We start from the raw sequence: 20,949 nt of genomic DNA, 5'->3' as shown, positions 1-20,949 counted from the left end.
TGAAAAAGGAGAGGTAACAACTGACACTGCAGAAATAAAAGAGATCATGAGAGATTACTACAAGCAACTCTATGCCAATAAAATGGACAATCTGGAAGAAATGGACAAATTCTTAGAAATGCACAACCTGCCAAGACTGAATCAGGAAGAAATAGAAAATATGAACAGACCAATCATAAGCACTGAAATTGAAACTGTGATTAAAAATCTTCCAACAAAGAAAAGCCCAGGACCAGATGGCTTCACAGGCGAATTCTATCAAACATTTAGAGAAGAGCTAACACCTATCCTTCTCAAACTCTTCCACAATATAGCAGAGGGAGGAACACTCCCAAACTCCTTCTACGAGGCCACCATCACCTTGATACCAAAACCAGACAAGGATGCCACAAAGAAAGAAAACTACAGGCCAATATCACTGATGAACATAGATGCAAAAATCCTCAACAAAATACTAGCAAACAGAATCCAACAGCACATTAAAAGGATCATACACCATGATCAAGTGGGGTTTATCCCAGGAATGCAAGGATTCTTCAATATACGCAAATCTATCAATGTGATAAACCATATTAACAAATTGAAGGAGAAAAACCACATGATCATCTCAATAGATGCAGAGAAAGCTTTTGACAAAATTCAACACCCATTTATGATAAAAACCCTGCAGAAAGTAGGCATAGAGGGAACTTTCCTCAACATAATAAAGGCCATATATGACAAGCCCACAGCAAACATCATCCTCAATGGTGAAAAACTGAAAGCATTTCCACTAAGATCAGGAACAAGACAAGGTTGCCCACTCTCACCACTCTTATTCAACATAGTTTTGGAAGTTTTAGCCACAGCAATCAGAGAAGAAAAGGAAATAAAAGGAATCCAAATCGGAAAAGAAGAAGTAAAGCTGTCACTGTTTGCAGATGACATGATCCTATACATAGAGAACCCTAAAGATGCTACCAGAAAACTACTAGAGCTAATCAATGAATTCGGTAAAGTGGCAGGATACAAAATTAATGCACAGAAATCTCTGGCATTCCTATATACTAATGATGAAAAATCTGAAAGTGAAATCAAGAAAACACTCCCATTTACCATTGCAACAAAAAGAATAAAATATCTAGGAATAAACCTACCTAAGGAGACAAAAGACCTGTATGCAGAAAACTATAAGACACTGATGAAAGAAATTAAAGACGATACAAACAGATGGAGAGACATACCATGTTCTTGGATTGGAAGAATCAATATTGTGAAAATGACTCTACTACCCAAAGCAATCTACAGATTCAATGCAATCCCTATCAAACTACCACTGGAATTTTTCACAGAACTAGAACAAAAATTTCACAATTTTTATGGAAACACAAAAGGTCCCGAATAGCCAAAGAAATCTTGATAAACAAAAACGGAGCTGGAGGAATCAGGCTCTCTGACTTCAGAATATACTACAAAGCTACAGTTATCAAGACGGTATGGTACTGGCACAAAAACAGAAAGATAGATCAATGGAACAGGATAGAAAGCCCAGAGATAAACCCATGCACATATGGACACCTTATCTTTGATAAAGGTGGCAGTAATGTACAGTGGAGAAAGGACAGCCTCTTCAATAAGTGGTGCTGGGAAAACTGGACAGGTACATGTAAAAGTATGAGATTAGATCACTCCCTAACACCATATACAAAAATAAGCTCAAAATGGATTAAAGACCTAAATGTAAGGCCAGAAACTATCAAACTCTTAGAGGAAAACATAGGCAGAACACTCTATGACATAAATCACAGCAAGATCCTTTCTGACCCACCTCCTAGAGTAATGGAAATAAAAACAAAAATAAACAAATGGGACCTAATGAAACTTCAAAGCTTTTGCACAGCAAAGGAAACCATAAACAAGACAAAAAGACAACCCTCAGAATGGGAGAAAATATTTGCAAATGAAGCAACCGACAAAGGATTAATCTCCAAAATTTACAAGAGCTCATGCAGCTCAATAACAAGAAAACAAACAACCCAATCCAAAAATGGGCAGAAGACCTAAATAGACATTTCTCCAAAGAAGATATACAGACTGCCAACAAACACATGAAAGAATGCTCAACATCATTAATCATTAGAGAAATGCAAATCAAAACTACAATGAGATATCATCTCACACCAGTCAGAATGGCCATCATCAAAAAATCTAGAAACAATAAATGCTGGAGAGGGTGTGGAGAAAAGGGAACACTCTTGCACTGCTGGTGGGAATGTGAATTGGTTCCGCCACTGTGGAGAACAGTATGGAGGTTCCTTAAAAAACTACAAATAGAACTACCATATGACCCAGCAATCCCACTACTGGGCATATACCCTGAGAAAACCAAAATTCAAAAAGAGTCATGTACCAAAATGTTCATTGCAGCTCTATTTACAATAGCCCGGAGATGGAAACAACCTAAGTGCCCATCATCGGATGAATGGATAAAGAAGATGTGGCACATATATACAATGGAATATTACTCAGCCATAAAAAGAAACGAAATTGAGCTATTTTTAATGAGATGGATAGACCTAGAGTCTGTCATACAGAGTGAAGTAAGTCAGAAAGAAAAAGACAAATACCGTATGCTAACACATATATATGGAATTTAAGAAAAAAAATGTCATGAAGAACCTAGGGGTAAAGCAGGAATAAAGACGCAGAATTCCTAGAAAACGGACTTGAGGTTATGGGGAGGGGGAAGGGTGAGCTGTGACAGGGCGAGAGAGAGTCATGGGCATATACACACTAGCAAACGTAGTAAGGTAGATAGCTAGTGGGAAGCAGCCGCATGGCACAGGGGTATTGGCTCGGTGCTTTGTGACAGCCTGGAGGGGTGGGATAGGGAGGGTGGGAGGGAGCGAGACGCAAGAGGGAAGACATATGGGAACATATGTTTATGTATGACTGGTTCACTTTGGTATAAAGCAGAAACTAACACACCATTGTAAAGCAATTATACCCCAATAAAGATGTTAAAAAAAAAAAAAAAAGATGAATGCTGCCAGGGATTTACGAAGGGGAAGAGATGAATAGGTAGAGGATTTTTAGGGAAGTGAAAATATTCTGAATGATGCCGTAATGTTGGCTACGTACCATTATACATTTTTCGAAACCCCTAAAAAGAATCTACAACACCAAGAGTGGACTACGGGTGATTATTATGTGTCACTGTAGGTTCAATTACTACAAATATACCTCTCTGGTGAAGAATGTTGATAATGAGGGAGGCTATGCATGTGTTGGGGCAAGGGTTATATGTGAAATCTCTGTACCCTTCCCTAAATTTTGCTGTGAACCTGAAACTGCTCTAAAATTATAAAGTTTTAATAAAAATAAAAATGACCCTCCTATATGGCTACCATAAAGCATCCTGAATAAAGATCGTATTTATTAATAATGTATAAACAGAACACTATACCTTCTTCTTCCTAGACAAAGTTTTCCAGATTCTAATAGGAATATGGTATGTCTTAGACTCGTTATAGTCCAAGGGAATATATTTATCATATATATGTAAACATAAGAAAAGTCCAATTCTCCACAATGCATTTGAGACTTCCATGGAACACAGCACTTGTGCAATGCCTTTTAAACACATCTGAGTAATTCCAAAGAAAAACCTATGATTGTTTAAGGAATATTTTTTACATCTGGCAATTAGAGGTCGGTCCTGGTACATTCAGCAGCCCTCATCCCTTTATAATGTAACTGGTGTATCCATATGTGAGCCTGCCATTAGACTGAACTAGTTGCAGTACAGAACCATCTTAAGTTATCTCTTTCCTGTCACAAAGAGCACTGTGTCTGGTATAGAGTACATCAGTGTCAAGAAGACGTGTGGAATGAGAGTTATAATGGAAAATACATACCAGAAGATGTGTATACAAGAAATATACATGAAGATGCTGCAGGAATACTAAAATGATGCTGGGTCTAACATTTCTCATTCTCTGTGCTCAGACGGAGATTTATAGTAGTCCTTCCACAACCACTGACGCTGAAGACCTCTTTGTTTCCCACAAATAGTCTGTCAGGGCTTCTTCTGTTTTGGAATTAGAAGATGATATGTTCAGTCATACATATCACCCAGAGTGGACCCGGATCCCTGCAGGGAAATGGCAAAGTCTCTACCTTTTTTTCACAGAACTCCTTCTCTGATGACCTGCCATCTCCTTTATTTTTTATAAAACAAAATTCACAAAAATAAATTAGGGTAAAAAGCATCACAACCATCACTGACTTTGCCTACATGTTTGTTTTGTTTTAGCAGCAATAAGGTATAAATATATATTAAAATCACCTCAGGGGAAGAACTGACAGCTCCACAGAAACAGTAGGAAATAGCTCCCTGGAGAATTTCCCTAGAACTTGCTTCCTGACAGTCATCCTGACAGCCCCAATGTGAAACAAACTTCCTCAACTGACTGAACTTTTTTTAAAGTATTGAGAATGACTATCAGTTTGGAGTTCATACCAACTGGGTCTGTATCCAAGTGATAAAATACTACCTTCTTAAAGACAGGTGACATTTCTGGTCTGAATAACCCTCACTGGATCCAGAAGAACACAATACAACACCAAAGTTAGACATGAAATAAATATTTATAAAATGACATCAAATAAAGTAACAAGTGAATGGACCTTTTGAAAAAGGCATTTATCGCATGTAAATGGACAGCCTATTAAGGTGAAAACATGGTAAAGCACATATAATTGTAAAAATTCCAAATTTTGAATGGCAATAAAATCTAACTAATTTACTTATTATTCTAAGCCTCTTTGAAAACTGCCATGCAGCGAGGTTAAAGATGTAAACATCGCTGAAATTTATTTTAACGTACGTTAGTTAGGTGTCATTTTCCCCATTACAGATGTGAATAAACACATGCTTGTGGGCATTTATAAAGACCAGAAAAGTATGAAAGGATATCAAGTGGCTAATAACTGCATCACCTAAAGATGAGCACTGCAAAAATTCTTACCTAACACTGGAACAGATGTTTGCAAAAGGCCTCTCAGTCTCATTTTCCGAGAGAAATTCTTCCTTATTTCTCTTTAAGAACCAAGCATGTCATCATGCTTTGCTGCCCATCAGGTCTTTCATGTAGCAACATTCTCACATGATGATGTGATTATTTCCTCTAAAAGTTTAAAGTGAGACAGCAAACTGGAGTGTGTTCCTTTCTTCTCGCACAAAAATGTAGTGGGTATTTTTTTTTAAAACAACTGACTCATCTATTTTTAATATGTAACAGAAATTCGAATTTTCTAAAATGACCTATAGAGGTGTAGAGTAACATTGTTTTACATTATTAGGTCTTCCCACTATGCATAAATTAGAAAAGATTATAGTACTCTGAAGGTCTGGTATTTATTAGAGACATAGTTTCTGTTTCAGTTTCCTATTCATGATTTTTATTGCTAGTAATATAAGATAATAATAAATGTAAAGAACCTTCCAAATTGGATCTAATTCCAATCATGCTATCAGAAAAAAATTATATTCACATATTTTATGAGAAAATTATTTTCTATATTACCATCTCTTTTTTTTTTGCCATACGCGGGCCTCTCACTGTTGTGGCCTCTCCCGTTGCGGAGCACAGGCTCCGGACACGCAGGCTCAGCGGCCATGGCTCACGGGCCCAGCCGCTCCGCGGCACGTGGGATCTTCCCGGACCGGGGCACGAACCCGTGTCCCCTGCATCGGCAGGCGGACTCTCAACCACTGCACCACCAGGAAAGCCCTACCTCTTTTTAAATGAAAACTTTGAAAGAGTCTACTAAAGGATTGCAGAAGAGTAATCAGTTTTACAATCTGATTGCAACAAGGGAAAATACTATCATATGTGATAACTGGGGAAAAAACTATACACTTTTATGGTATGTTTTTTAAATGCTCAGTTCAAACTAATTCTACACTACTAAGATTATCAACAACTCCTAAATGTTTTTAAAATTTTCTTAAATAGGCCAAAAGAATGCAAAAGTTCTTTAAATTAGCAAATTATTAGTAGAAAGAGTATAGTGCTCCAAAATCTTGGCTGCAAGACAAACACAAATTCAGGTTACAAATCAATAATGTAACATGTATGAAGTCACACTGAATCTTAACAAAAGACACTGCCTAAACATGTTTCATCTAAACAAACATTGACTATGTAAAACAATATTAACAATATGTTAATTGTAGAGTATAATGAACACTAAAAAAAATTCTAAAAAAATTCTGGAATCAATAGCAAATACACCTGGTGGGAAATGTTTTAAGCTAAAATGTTGTAAGATTATTTTATTGTTTGAGAATAGAATAAAGAAATTGATAGATCACATGCTTTATTCAAGTACATAAATATCATATTAAAATAACTAGAATGTACCCTAAAAGAAGAGAATAAAGTATGTATATTACAGTCTAGAAGAAAAAAAACTGAATTCATAAAAATTAATGCTTACTTACTACAAAGGAAGGAGTAGAAAGAAACTATATGGCATGGATAAAATTAATAAAATATGTGATATAAAATAATCAAAGTATATAAAATATCAAATTAATTATAAATGGGATAAATTCTCAAGTTAAAAGAAAAAAATTATAATTCTGAGTAGTAAAATCTGGTGAATTACTAACCACAAAAAATTCCTAAATTTAATGACACATAAACACAGAAAAGGAATATTTGAAGAAGTGCACCAGATATGTGAAACCAAGAGGGTGCAGCCAAATTCATATTAAATTTTTTAAAAAATAAAAGGCATTATCAAAGATAAATATTGAATAGAATCACTTCATGATAATGAAACAATTAAATTCAGTAGGGTAATCTAAACTCATACACATTTAATAACATAATATCAAAATATATAAACAAAAAAATGAGAGTTACAAACCAATTATCACACTGGGTAATTTTATATTTCCCTAAGCTAAGAAGACATCAAGCAGATGAGAACAATTCAGTGAATCAGCAAGGCTATAGATTTGAATAATACAATTAATATGACTAATTGAATATATTCATGCATGTTTATAGCTCTTTACCGCAAAATGAAAACTATGAATGTTTACGGGCTTCCCTGGTGGTGCAGTGGTTGAGAGTCTGCCTGCTGATGCAGGGGACATGGGTTCGTGCCCTGGTCCGGGAAGATCCCACATGCCGCAGAGCGGCTGGGCCCGTGAGCCATGGCCGCTGAGCCTGCACGTCTGGAGCCTGTACTCCGCAACGGGAGAGGCCACAACAGTGAGAGGCCCATATACCGCAAAAAAAAAAAAAAAAAAAAGAATGTTTTCAAGTATATATTAGACATGTATAAAAACTGACCTTTTATTTATTATATCAAAAACTTTCAAATATTTACTATCAAAAAAAATCCTACCACATTTTCTGACCCTGAAGCAGTGAAATTAGTAATTAATAACAAAAAAAATTTTAATGTTTAGAAATTAAAACCAATAAAAACGTTTTTAATTAAATCATTTGTCAAATATCTAAGGATAGAAATTAGAAAATACTTAAAGTTGAATAAAAATGTTGCATATCAAAATAATTTAGAGGGAAATTCTAAAATAAAATGTTTATATTAGAAAAGGTAAAAGGTTAAAAATTAATACACTAGGTATTCAACTTAAGTAGTAAAGAATATAAGAATAAACTAAAAGAAAGTGAAAGGAATGAAATAATAAATATAAAACCAAAAAATTGTAAGTAGAAAATGAAGATATAATAGATAAAATGTTAGTTTAAAAGAAGGAGAGGAAATAATAGTTGTTAAGTCTCTAATATGCAATAGGTATCATGCTATCTGCTTCTTAGTATGATACTATTATTTAATATTAAGATAAGCCAAATATTATATCTTCATTTTCCTGTTAAATAACTTGCCAAAGATTACATGAATAATAAGTTAGGTATTAAAATACATGTTTCCCCAGATCCAAAGCCTTTGGCTTTTTCAATATACTTTTATATATAAATAGGGGTATAATTGATGAACAATGTTGTGTTAATTTCATGTGTACAGCAAAGTGATTCAGTTATATATACATACATGTATCTATTCATTTAAGAGTTAATACCTATCCTTCTGAAACTATTTCAAAAAAATTGCAGAAGAAAAACCCCTGAACTCATTCTATGAGGCCACCATCACCCTGATACCAAAACCAGAAAAAATACCACAAAAAAAAGAAAATTACAGGCCAATATCATTGATGAACATAGATGCAGAACCCCTCAATAAAATACTAGCAAACCAAATCCAACAGTGCATTAAATGGATCATACACCATGACCAAGTGGGATTTATTCCAGGGAGGCAAGGATTTTTCAATATCCACAAATCAATCAGTGTGATACACCACATCAACAAATTGAAGAATAAAAACCATATGATCATCTCAACAGATGCAGAAAAAGCTTTTGACAAAATTCAACACCGATTTATGATAAAAACTCTCCAGAAAGTGGGCATAGAGGGAACATACCTCAACATAGTAAAGGCCATACATGACAAACCTACAGCTAACATCATACTCAATGGTGAAAAGCTGAAAGCATTTCCTCTAAGATCAGGAATAAGACAGGATGTCCACTCTCACCACTTTTATTCAACATAGTTTTGGAAATCCTAGCCATGGCAATCAGAGAAGAAAAAGAAATAAAGAGAATCTAAATTGGAAAAGAAGTAAAACTGTTACTGCTTGCAGATGACATGATACTATATCAGGAAAATCCTAAAGATGCAACAGAAAACTACTAGAGCTCATCAGTGAATTTGGTAAAGTTACAGGATACAAAATTAGTACACAGAAATCTGTTGCATTTCTATACACTAACAACAAGATAACAGAAAGAGAGATTAAAGAAACAACCCCATTTACCATCGCATCAAAAAGAGTAAAATACCTAGGAATAAACTAACGCAAGGAGGCAAAAGACCTGTACTCCGAAAACTGTAAGACGCTGATGAGAGAATACAAAAATGACACAAACAGATGGAGAGATATAACATGTTCTTGGATTGGAAGAATCAATACTGTCAAAATGACTATACTAAGCAAGGCAATCTATAGATTCAATGCAATCCCTATCAAATCACCAACAGTGTTTTTCACAGAAATAGAACAAAAAAAATCTTAAAATTTGTAAGGAGACACAAAAGACCACAAATAGCCAAAGCACTCTTGAGAAAGAAAAATGGAACTGGAGGAATCAGGCTCCCTGACTTCAGACTGTACTACAAAGCTACAGTCATCAAAACAGTATCATACGGGCACAAAAACAGAAATATAGATCAATGGAACAAGATAGAAAGCCCAGAAATAAATCCACCTACCTATGGTCAATTAATCTATGACAAAGGAGGCAAGACTATATGATGGAGAAAACACAGTCTCCTCAATAAATGGTGCTGGGAAAACTGGACAGCCACATGTAAAAAAGTGAAACTAGAACATTCTTTAACACCATACACAAAAATAAACTCAAAATGGATTAAAGACCTAAATGTAAAACCGGATATTATAAATCTCTTAGAGGAAAACATAGGCAGAATACTCTTTGACATAAATCACAATATCTTTTTCTATCTATCTCCCAGAGTAATGCAAATAAAAATGAAAATAAACAAATGGGACCCATTAAACTCAAAAGCTTTTGCACAGCAAAGGAAAACATAAGCAAAACAAAAAGACAGCCCACAGAATGGGAGAAAATATTTGCAAATGATGTGACCAACAAGGGATTAATCTCCAAAATTTACAAACAGCTCATGCAGCTCAATATCAGAAAAACAAACAACCCAATCAAAAAATGGGCAAAAGACCTAAATATACATTTCTCCAAAGAAGACATACAGATGGCCAACAGGTACATGGAAAGGTGTTCAACATCACTAATTATTAGAGAAATGCAAATCAAAATTACAGTGAGATATCACCTCACACCAGTCAGAATGACCATCATCAAAAAGTCTACTAACAATAAATGCTGGAGAGGGTGTGGAGAAAAGTGAACCCTCCTACATTGTTGGTGGGAATGTAAATTGATACAGACACTATGTAGAACAGTATGTAAGTTCCTTAAGAATCTAATATACTTTAAACATCTTCATGTTAGTTCATGCTTTGCCAGCTGCACAGATCATATGTCAATATAAAAAATTTTAAAAAATCAGTTTTTGTGTCTTCACAAATTGTAATATGGAGGCCCAAATCATAAAGTTATCCATATTCCTATTATTCAAAGTGTAATCCATGGACCACTATTACCTGGAAGCTTGTTAAAAATGCAGAATCTCAGGTCCACCCTAAACCTATGCATCAGAAACTGCACTTTAACAAGATGACCAGGTAATTCATAGGCACATTAAATTTTACGAACATTGCTATGTATAATTCATTATTTACCTACTATCATATCTACATGAAGAATCATGTGTAATATTCACATCAAATGATCAGGACATACACTGTTGGGAGAAATTAACATAATAGAGAATGGAATTAAGATTGCCAAAGGTCTGGGTAGGCTGACTCAAGACCTGACTCAAGAACAATAAATGTATGTTTTCTATGAAATGGCCTACTATGTGCTGTTCACAGTACTATGGGTTTTTTTGTTGTTGTTGTGTTTTTTAATCTCACAAAAAGCTAATGAAGTGATGGTTACAACCCTATTTTATAGATGACAAAAAAATGAGGGGCATCTAACCCAATATTGTAAATCATCTATACTTCAATTTAAAAAAAAAATGAAATGAGAGGCAAAGAATTTAAGAAAAATAGGCCCAAAATTTAGTTCTGTTTGACTCCAAGAGCTCTGTGTTTTCCCTCTGTGGTACATCTTGTATTTTAAATTTTAAAAATCATATCTGTATAGTAGAAGACAAAGCTGAATCGTGGTTCATGTAAAAAAAGAAAAAAGTACCTGAGAATTGTAAGGGACAATAAATGTAACCTAAGCACATAGTGTACTGTATCACTTAAAATTATATATGCACCCTTAGAAATACCATGCCCCCATTTTGGCATGATCACCAAATTAGGCTATGTCTTCAGCATTACCTTAGTTCCAGAGCTATATTTTTTAAAAATGTATTAGACATTGAGTTTGGCTATATGTAACAAAAACCCTAACAGTAGCTTAAACAAGTTAGTGAATTCTTTTTCTCTCACACGAGCAATTTAGAGATAGGCAATTCAAAGGTGGTATGCCAGTTCTACAATGTCATCTTGTAAATGATGCAACATGGGGTTTGGCTGCTCACTGCTCAAGGGCCAATAAAGAGGCAAGGTTGGTGGAAAGGAAAGTTTGCTTATCTTGGATGCCAGCAATGGGGGGTGGGGGTGGATGGGAGGGCAGACTCCTGCCCAAAGGCCGACACCCCCCCAACCCGTGGGCAAGAGCTTTTATAGGCAGAGGGAGGGGGGCTACATGCAGAAACAGCACACTCAGCTCTGACAGTCATCTTGAAATTGGTCATGCAGTGGTCTGATCAGCATCTTCTTGATTGTTTTAAGTACAATTAATCTTCAGTTCCAGGGTCGGTTTGTTCCCATATCTTTGAGGCCAATTCTCGGAATTGCGGCAGCTTATGTCATGGCTACAGTTTGGTCATCGTGTACGTAACTTCTTCCACCTGGTGGGTGTTTCAGTATCTACAGGACAGCTCAAAGGATATGGCTCAGAATATTATCTATAGCCCTTGAGAACTAAAGGTCCTTGACTTTGCTTAATGACTAAACTATTATTATTTAGTCTTGTTGGACTGTTATCCTTTGCTTCTATATTTTCTCACTGCTCTGATTAAACTTATTCTTTGGCTAAAGTTTCTCCACAGACAAAAGGCAGGTGGAGGACATGGCGGGGAAGGACCACAGGGCCCTGCTCCATTTCAATCTGAGATCTACTGACCTTCAATATTCCTGTTCAGCCACTCTTAGCGAGTGCTTATTGCCTCATTAGCACAAGATGATGGATCCACCTCTTTTTTACTGAATTACAGTCAGAAAGAAGAAAGGTAAAATAAAAGGTCCATCAATGTGAGTCAATACCCCTGTAAAGGCATTTTTAGGGAGAATATAGCCAACATTTTGTACTTAAATATGATTGGTCAGAAAATATGTGAATGGCCATCTTGGGGAGCTAAGAAATTATGAATTTTTATTGAATGTGTCTCCAATAAAACTGGCGTTCTGTTAGTAAAGAAGAAAAAATGTATTTTAATAGGTAACTAGCACTCTCTGCCACAGATCATTAAAAAAGGAAGAAAAGAAAGAAAAGGAAAAAGACAAGCCTCTAATTAACAAATTGGATTATCTTCAGTAGAAGGCAAGCACCAGAATGCCTAGGGTGTCTGAAAAACCAAAAGATATAAAGAATGGTTAATATCAGAGACATTTCAACTGGAGAGAGTGGCTTGACAGCTGTCTTCAAATACATAATGAATTATTTAACCAAAACAGCCACAAACAGGAACACTAATAAAAAGTTATAAAGGAACAAAATTGAGCTCAATATAAGAAATGATATTTTTATTAAGAGTTATCCAATCAAAGCTAGTGGAGAAGTTCCTCATTCCTAAAGAATTTTACCACAATCTGGTGAATGTTTGTTAGGGATATTGTAGAGGGCTATTAGTCTAAGTGGAAGATCAGATTAGGAGAAACTCAAGAGGCCTTCCAAGCCCATGTTCAGGTTCTAGTAATGATGATCACACACTTTCTTTGCAATAGTGCCCAGAATTAATCAAACTTACAGTTAGAATTAAGCCAGCTCATCTATATCTGTTGTTTAAAACTGATCTGTTATATTATGGGAAATGCCCAAACACTTTCACATTGTGAAGTCATCCTATATTTGTTTATACATTATTATTTTCAAGAGGAATATCATTTTTAGAAAATAGTACAATACTAGATGTATATATTTTCAATGTTTTGTCTAATGACACATATTTATTGAAGGTCAATATACCATCATTGTGATGTCAGATTACAAACACAATGTGAACCTTTATATAAAAAAATAATAGAACACTGGGTATAACACAGATTATTTCCACTGTAACTTATTTTCCAATTAATTGCATAATTAATTTCTAACCCTAAGAGAAAACATTCTGATTCAAGCTGCTTTTCATTATATCAACTGACATGACGAGCAAAGTAGAAATTATTATTAAATAGGCCACAGAGTGTACATAAATTTTTTCACAATGCAGTCTTATCACTCATAAATCTATATACCTAAATAAAAGTCTTTAGTCAAAAATCATAATATTAAAATAGTGTAGAAGTTCAGTGTATAATAGTTTAAAGAGACCCAGACAGAAGACAGATTTATTAATTACGAAAAGGTTAATATCACTTCCTTAAGCAACTTACAAATATGCGAATACAGCCAACTGTTACAGTCACTATTGCTTATTTCTGTACACTGAAATACATCCCTTGTATGTTTTTCATATTTAATTGCTATTATATGTAGATACAAAATTGTCCCATTATATGCAGGTGCTCCTTTATATATAATTCAGTGATCTACATTTATAAATTAAATAAAACCTTCTACAGGTCAAGATGAAAAAGAGAACAGTTAAGTGTATGTGATGTCTCATGTCTGGATATGGCAACAAAGTTTTCAAACTGATATTAGTGTAGTACAATCAATCATTTAATCAATCAATCAGTCAATCATTTAATCAATCAATTGACAAGTGCTAGTTAAGCGCTTAATCTATGCCCATGGTAGAGATCAAATTACAACAAAACCTCTTCTTTTCCTCTAAAAGAGTAAAACATGTTCCAAATTCAGACAGTTCATTAAGAAAATTACGTAAATCTCATTTTTCTGGTTTAATAGATTGTATACTAATCATAACCCAGTAGAAAGAGTAATACGTAAATTGAAAAGGAGTAAGTAGGAAAAACAATATGGAATTTGATCCATTCTTTGTTTAATATACATATGATTTGATATTACAATATTTCATTATGTATGTAGTTTAGTTTGAAATTATGGATGCATGTTTTGAGAAGGTTGTGATATTTACAAGGATTAAATATACTATTAAAGGAAAGTAAATATGCTTACATTTATGCCCATATTGTGTGTAATGCTTAGGGCCTCTTCCTTACAAAGTGAAAGATAAAAATAATGAAACGTGGATTGCAATTTAAATGTAAAGTAATATACTAATCAATAAAAAAAATGCAGACTATCAAATAACATTCACTACAACACAAAGTTTTCTTAAATAAAATATGAAGAGATAAATGTTGAATCCTTTATATTATTTTCATATAGGTCTGAATTTCAGGCTTGGAGATTTCTCTTAAGGTAAATAATTTTCTAAGATCCAGTTAGGGCTTCAAATTCTTCCATAAATAATGTTCCAACCAATCTTTTAAATTACAGACATGAATAGCCTTTAGTTCGAATATCCTTTCTCCATCATTTTCCTCCTCCAAAATTTTCAAAAGTATTTTATATTCACATCTTAAATGACAACAAAGACAATATCTACAATAAACTCCCTTTCTCTCCATTACTTTCCTATCTTACATAGTGTTACCAGCAATCTCCAAATAATTTTCCATGTTAATAGGAGGAGCTTCTTTCACCACAAAGGTAGATAATCTTCCTGTCTATATGTTGCATCCAAATCAGTCAAATGAAAATGAAAATTGCTCACTCAACCTCAAACCATATTTACATATAGCAAATAAAGCTACCCACTTTGGCTTTATTTTAAAGCAGTTAGATTTTGAAATCCAAGAGTCACCAACAAATACCATAGTATGTCCATCGCAATGGACACTAGGAACACCATCCCCTTTGCCAGTCAGATGGAAAGCCCGTCATTACAATGCTGGGACCCAGGAGAAAACATACAGTATTTAACATTCAACAAACCATGGCATTACCAAGCAAATCCAAAGGGAGGGGATAAAAAAAACGAATGTGCTTTATGGTATGAAACTGAAATGCAAGTAATTCAGAATCTGCAAAACAAAAGACCAAAATAATTTATTTGCATCTCTAAACCCCTAACTTGAATTTTAAAAGCTGAATACTATATTTTTATTCTTCTCGGTTTCCTCATTGTCATTATGTAATCTCACGTCATCATCGCAAAGGATACTTAACTGGGCTGATCTAAGTGAAGAAACTGAAGGAGACCTGTGGTTATAACCAGAGTGCCCACAGGGATCCTATCAGAGATAAAGGGTCATAATTATTCTCTTATCACTTTCCCCTCTCAGTTCCAAAATCCACTTCTCTTTTGAATTTCAGGCGTCTTGATTTGTAATTTTTAAAGTTTGATAAAATGTGACTGTGGGGAGAGGTATATTTTCAGATTTTGAAGTAGTTAAATGTTGGAAAATGTTCTCTAGAGATTTTTCAAATGACATATTTTGCTCTTTGGGAGCTCTTTGAGAGTGGAGGGGGTATTTTATTTATCTTTTTTTTTCAATATACATTTAGGTTCTCAACAAGTGGCGGGGGTGTTCTAAGCCAGATAACTCACTAGACTTTCTAATTGCATTTACAAACAGAAAGGCCATTCAAGTCAGGACTTGAATCACTAGAGATCAATGATTGGTTATTTTTTTAGAGTACAGTAAATACATATGGTTAATATTGATTATGTCTTTTTCTCCTTTTAATGGTTCACTCATTTTTTAATGTAATAGTAAATGAAAATTATCTAAGGTATAAAATCTAAAAAAAAATAGCAATAGAGAAGACACAACTACATATGACTACAGAATCAACTCCTAAGTGCATTTTGATGCACCTAGAAAGTGAAGTTAAACTTAAAACCTTTTGCACAGCAAAGGAAAGCATAAACAAGATGAAAAGACAACCCTCAGAATGGGAGAAAATATTTGCAAATGAAGCAACTGATGAAGGATTAATCTCCAAAATATGCAAACAGCTCATGCAGCTGAATATAAAAAAACAAACAACCCAATCAAAAAATGGGCAGAAGGCATAAATAGACATTTCTCCAAAGAAGACAGATGGCCAAGAGGCACATGAAAAGATGCTCAATATCACTAATTACTAGAGAAATGCAAATCGAAACTACAATGAGGTATCACCTCACACCAGTCAGAATGGCCATCATCAAAATATCTACAAACAATAAATGCTGGAGAGGATGTGGAGAAAAGGGAACCCTCTTGCACTACTGGTGGGAATGTAAATCAACACAGCCAGTATGGCGGTTCCCTAAAAAAACTAAAAATAGAACTACCATATGACCCAGCAATCCCACTACTGGGCATATATCCTGAGAAAACCATAATTCAAAAAGATACATGTACCCAATGTTCATCGCAGCACTATTTACAGTAGCCAGGACATGGAAGCAACCTAAATGTCCATCGACAGAGGAATGGATAAAGAAAATGTGGTATATATATATACAATGGCATATTACTCAGCCTTAAAAAGGAACGAAATTGGGACATTTGTAGATGTGGATGGACCTAGAGTCTGTCATACAGAGTGAAGTCAGAAAGAGAAAAACAAATATCATATATTAACACATTTATGTGGAATCTAGAAAAGTGGTACAGATAAAGCTATTTGCAGGGCAGGAATAGAGATGCAAACATAGAGAATGGACATGTGGACACAGAGGGGGAATGGGAGGGTGGGATGAATTGGGAGATTAGGATTGACATATATACACTACTATGTGTAAAATTGATAGCTAGTGGGAACCTGCTGTATAGCACAGGGAGTACAACTCAGTGCTCTGTGATGACCTAGATGGGTGGGATGTATTGGGGGGTGGGAAGGAAGTCCATGAGGAAGGGGATACAGGTATACATATAGCTGATTCACTTTGTTGTGCAGCAGAAACTAACAGAACACTGTAAAACAATTATACTCCAATAAAAAAATAAAAGAAAAAAATTTACGTAGATGCATGAAGAAAGCATTCTTATACCCTATCCTCTGCCACCTTTAAGATTGAAGTTTGCTATGCATTCCTTCACAACTTTCTTTATGCATAAATATGTGTTTCTATACACACAGCATAGAACTCATTATTTGATTCTTTTGCTTATTGTTGCTATTCTGTATATGCAATAATGTTTGTGGGAAGACAAACAGGTTTGTTCAATGAATAATCCAGATACTCTCCTGAATTTGCCTGGTAATGAGCCAGCTGGGATCAGGGTTTTCCTCCTCTCCCAACAAGGGGTGCTGTGCAAAATCTTCATTTTACCCAAAGCCTCCACTTGGCAGGCAGCTGGCATTCTCACTCCCTGATATTCTGTTTCAGACTATATATCCAAACTCAGACTGTTTTCTCCCAGTTTTGAGGTCACTTTCAGATTCATCTCACATAAAATGAGAGCAGCAGGATGGTGGGTCACTTTCTTGTAACACAGTGCTGTGGTGTGCACAGCTATGCCTAGCCCAAGCATACTTTCTGCAGAATTCTAAGAAAACTGGAGACATATGTATCTGTGACCTGCCCATGAGCTCCAATCAGTGAATGGTAACACCTTCTTAGTGTGTGCTCCCCCAATCTCTGTGCATCAGTGGCATCAAATGTGGGGTGAGCACCATTTGGTGCATGTGAGTTAAAAAGCATTTAAGTGAGCACACCAACAGACAGAGATATATCTCTAGAGTTACAGCAGGTCATAATAAACATGATGGCCATGTGGTCATGTGGCCCCTGGGCTACAAATATCCTGAAGCAGGTCAGTCATTTGGCCTTGGTAGGGTACCTATAATCTTAAATGAAATTGGTCTCTAATTTGGTACTTTGTTTAATTTGAAGCAACAGTATTTCCTAGCTCACAATAAACTCCTCAATGAAAATTTTCTCCTCCTTGTTAATCCTTAGCAATGAGTTGGTTTGTCATTTATTTGTTCCATCTGTAAGTCAGATTCTGTCTAGAAGAATGACATATATCATTGATTAATCCATTTAATACAAAATTGTTATTGTTTATAGTTTACCAGGCACTGGTTTAGGTAATGAAGATATGCTAGGAGATGTAGATAAATAAATACCTATGAGACAAAGAGGGATAGACACAGGATCCTTTGGAACAGATATCTAATTTCTGACCTGAAAAGTATATCAGTTGTTTGCCTGGCAGAGATGTGAGGAAAGAAATTCCAATACAAAAACAACACCTGCAAAAGCCTGCAAGGAAACCTGCCAAAGTTAGGGAAATAAAGGTAGCTTCTCCTTCACGAAACAGAACGAACAAGGAAGGAGTCATGATAGATAGATAGGGCTGATGAAATAAACCAATGGCGAGATAAAAATGGTCATGTAAAATATGGGAAGCATTTTGGCCTAAATCAAACTGGGTTGTAGAAGAAAGAAAAATTTATAAATTGAAGAGAGCAGAAGATTAAATGGATAGGATCTAGTGTTTGATTGGATATAGTCAGTCGTGAAGATGGAGAATTAGTGATGTCATCCCAAGGTCTAGCTTGGGCACCCGGTGGGATGGAGTTCTCATTCATAATAAAGAAAGGCAAACTAGACAACAGTACCGGTTGCTTTGGGTTGGTGAGGTAAAGCACAGAGATTGTACATTCTATTTTGGAAATGTGTGTCTCAGATGATGTGAGACATACAAGTAGATGCAGCTGGTGGTAGTTAAGATATATTAGGCTGAAGTTCCAGAAGATATCTGGGTTGTTAATTCAGATTTGTAACCAGCAGAATATAGCTGAGATATGAAGCAGTCTGAGAAAGAATGGACAGAAAAGTAGTAAGAAAAAATGCAATGTCGTGGAAGTCAAGTAATAGGTTTTATTTTCTTAATTACATAAGTTATATGTTCCTTATAATCTGATCCAAGCAGTGAAGTGTGCATTAAGTAAGAAGTAAGTCCCATTTCCTTCACCAATGCAATCTCAATCCTCAGAAGCCTTTGGTGTGCATTACACCAGACGTTCATTACACCAGACATTCACCAGACATTCATATATATATTAGATTGTGCATATATTTCACTATCAGTTCATAGAGATATATGCTATTCTTTTTAATGACATCATATTCCATTGTATGAATATATCATGAGTAAATCATTTAAATTTTATATTTAAATGCTTATAATAGAAATAATTCAAGGACACTATGAAAAAGGTAATAAAAAATAAAACTAAAAACTTAAAATCTTCCTTCTCTACAACAGAATCGACCCCTGTTAGTTTTTTAGGCTATCTGGAGGTTGTTGCCAAGTATTACATTTAAAATTGTATTTTATAATCCACCAACTTTAGATTTCTATTACTCCTCATCTATAAAAGATGAAACATTTAGGAAATTTTTGCAACCTCTCATTTCTCTTCCCCTCTACATCTAAATCTTTGTTAGTTAATAATTTTAATTTCTTCTAGGGTTTGCATTTTTTATTTATTTATGTAACAGATTGTAATCTATTTTTCTTGAGTTACTTATCATTTTTAATATCATTTATTTTCCCTTAAATTACAAAAAGAGAAAATTAGCTACTTAGCTTTTCTTCCATTTCTCAAAAAATTTTGGCATAAATTATTTTAGGTTCCTACCTTTTGCATTCTCTTCTATAAATATAAATTCTAAAAGTAATTTTATTTATTTCTATAGCTTAATACTAAAAATGTTTAACCACTGTACAGAATTTAATATATGATTATGTAAACTTTATATACCATAGACTCAAAATGTGGGATCGAACTCATAGTGATGTAAGATTATGTTATTTTAACTATTGTTTGTAGCTGCCTTTCCAACTTCTTTATAAGTATTTTTGTATTCCATATTGCCCTCCCTGCCCCCATTTTCGGTGGAGGTTTTTCTTTTTATTTCCTGGAATACTTCCTCCAGTGATTTTGTTTTTCACAAAGTAAATATGTATAGTGAAATTTCTGAGTCATTCTACTCCTGCAAAAGTGTGTATTTTAACTTCACATTTGATCAATAATATTCAGATACAGAACTCTAGGTTCACAACATTTTCCCTCAGACTTGGAAAGCCATTGTTCTAGGTTCTGATGTTTCTCATGAGAAGTCTGATGTCTATCTGAGTGCCAATTCTTTGAAATCAACATATATTAACATAATTGCTTTGTTTCATTTCTTTTTGGATAAGTTTAGGATTTTCTCTTTAACCCTGATATTCTAAAGTTTTGCTCTTTTGGTTCTTTTCATTCATCTCGCTTAGTAATTAAAAACTTGTTTTTACCCATGTATTCAGAACATCAGATAAGGTAAATCAGTGTCTCTCTATTCTCCCTCTAAAATTCCTTTTAGACATGCACTGGGCTTTTCTGATTTACTTTTCTTAATTATCCTCATAATTTTCATCTGTTTCTTTTTTGTCTAAATTCTGTCAGATTTCCTGATTTTTTTTCCTGGATGATTTGTTGCTCTTTTTTAAGATAATTTCTTCCACCAGTACACCTTAACTATGTTCATTTTTACCACTCAGACTTTGTCTTTTTTTTATTTCCACAGTCATTTTTATAATTTATAAATAATCATTCGAATAGTTTAATTTACACCTAAATCTTAATAAGGACAATTACATTTAACTTTAAGTTTTCTTTCATTCTCTGAATTATCTCTAATCCTCCAGAGCTGATTTTTCTTTTAGTTTATCTTGGTTCTTGTCGTCTCTTTGGTGATGTTAATTTTTTTTCAGATGTCACATGTTCATTCATAAGTATAAGTGACATACTATCTTAGCTAGTATAGTGGCTTAAATCTTTTTCTCACCAGTTATATATGTCTCTTCTAGGTGATAGCTCTCTTCAACTGGAAGATCAACTGCAATTGTCAGTATAAATATTTGGGCATGTCAACAGGTAATCTTCCTATAGGCTGCACAGATAAGAAACAGGACGTCAGACATCTACACTGCCAGAGGAAGGAGTAAGC

At 34.6% G+C, this 20,949-nt stretch overlaps 1 protein-coding gene across 1 annotated transcript in view; it reads right to left on the bottom strand.

The window, feature by feature from the left end:
• KCTD8 (potassium channel tetramerization domain containing 8) overlaps positions 1-20,949 on the bottom strand; it is a 254,767-nt gene that overhangs the window by 92,686 nt on the left and 141,132 nt on the right. The window lies entirely within an intron of this gene.

The sequence above is a fragment of the Lagenorhynchus albirostris genome, chromosome 4 (genome assembly GCF_949774975.1).
Source record: "Lagenorhynchus albirostris chromosome 4, mLagAlb1.1, whole genome shotgun sequence".
NCBI classification, from domain to species: domain Eukaryota; kingdom Metazoa; phylum Chordata; class Mammalia; order Artiodactyla; family Delphinidae; genus Lagenorhynchus; species Lagenorhynchus albirostris.
This window is presented reverse-complemented; position numbering and strand designations above follow the sequence as displayed.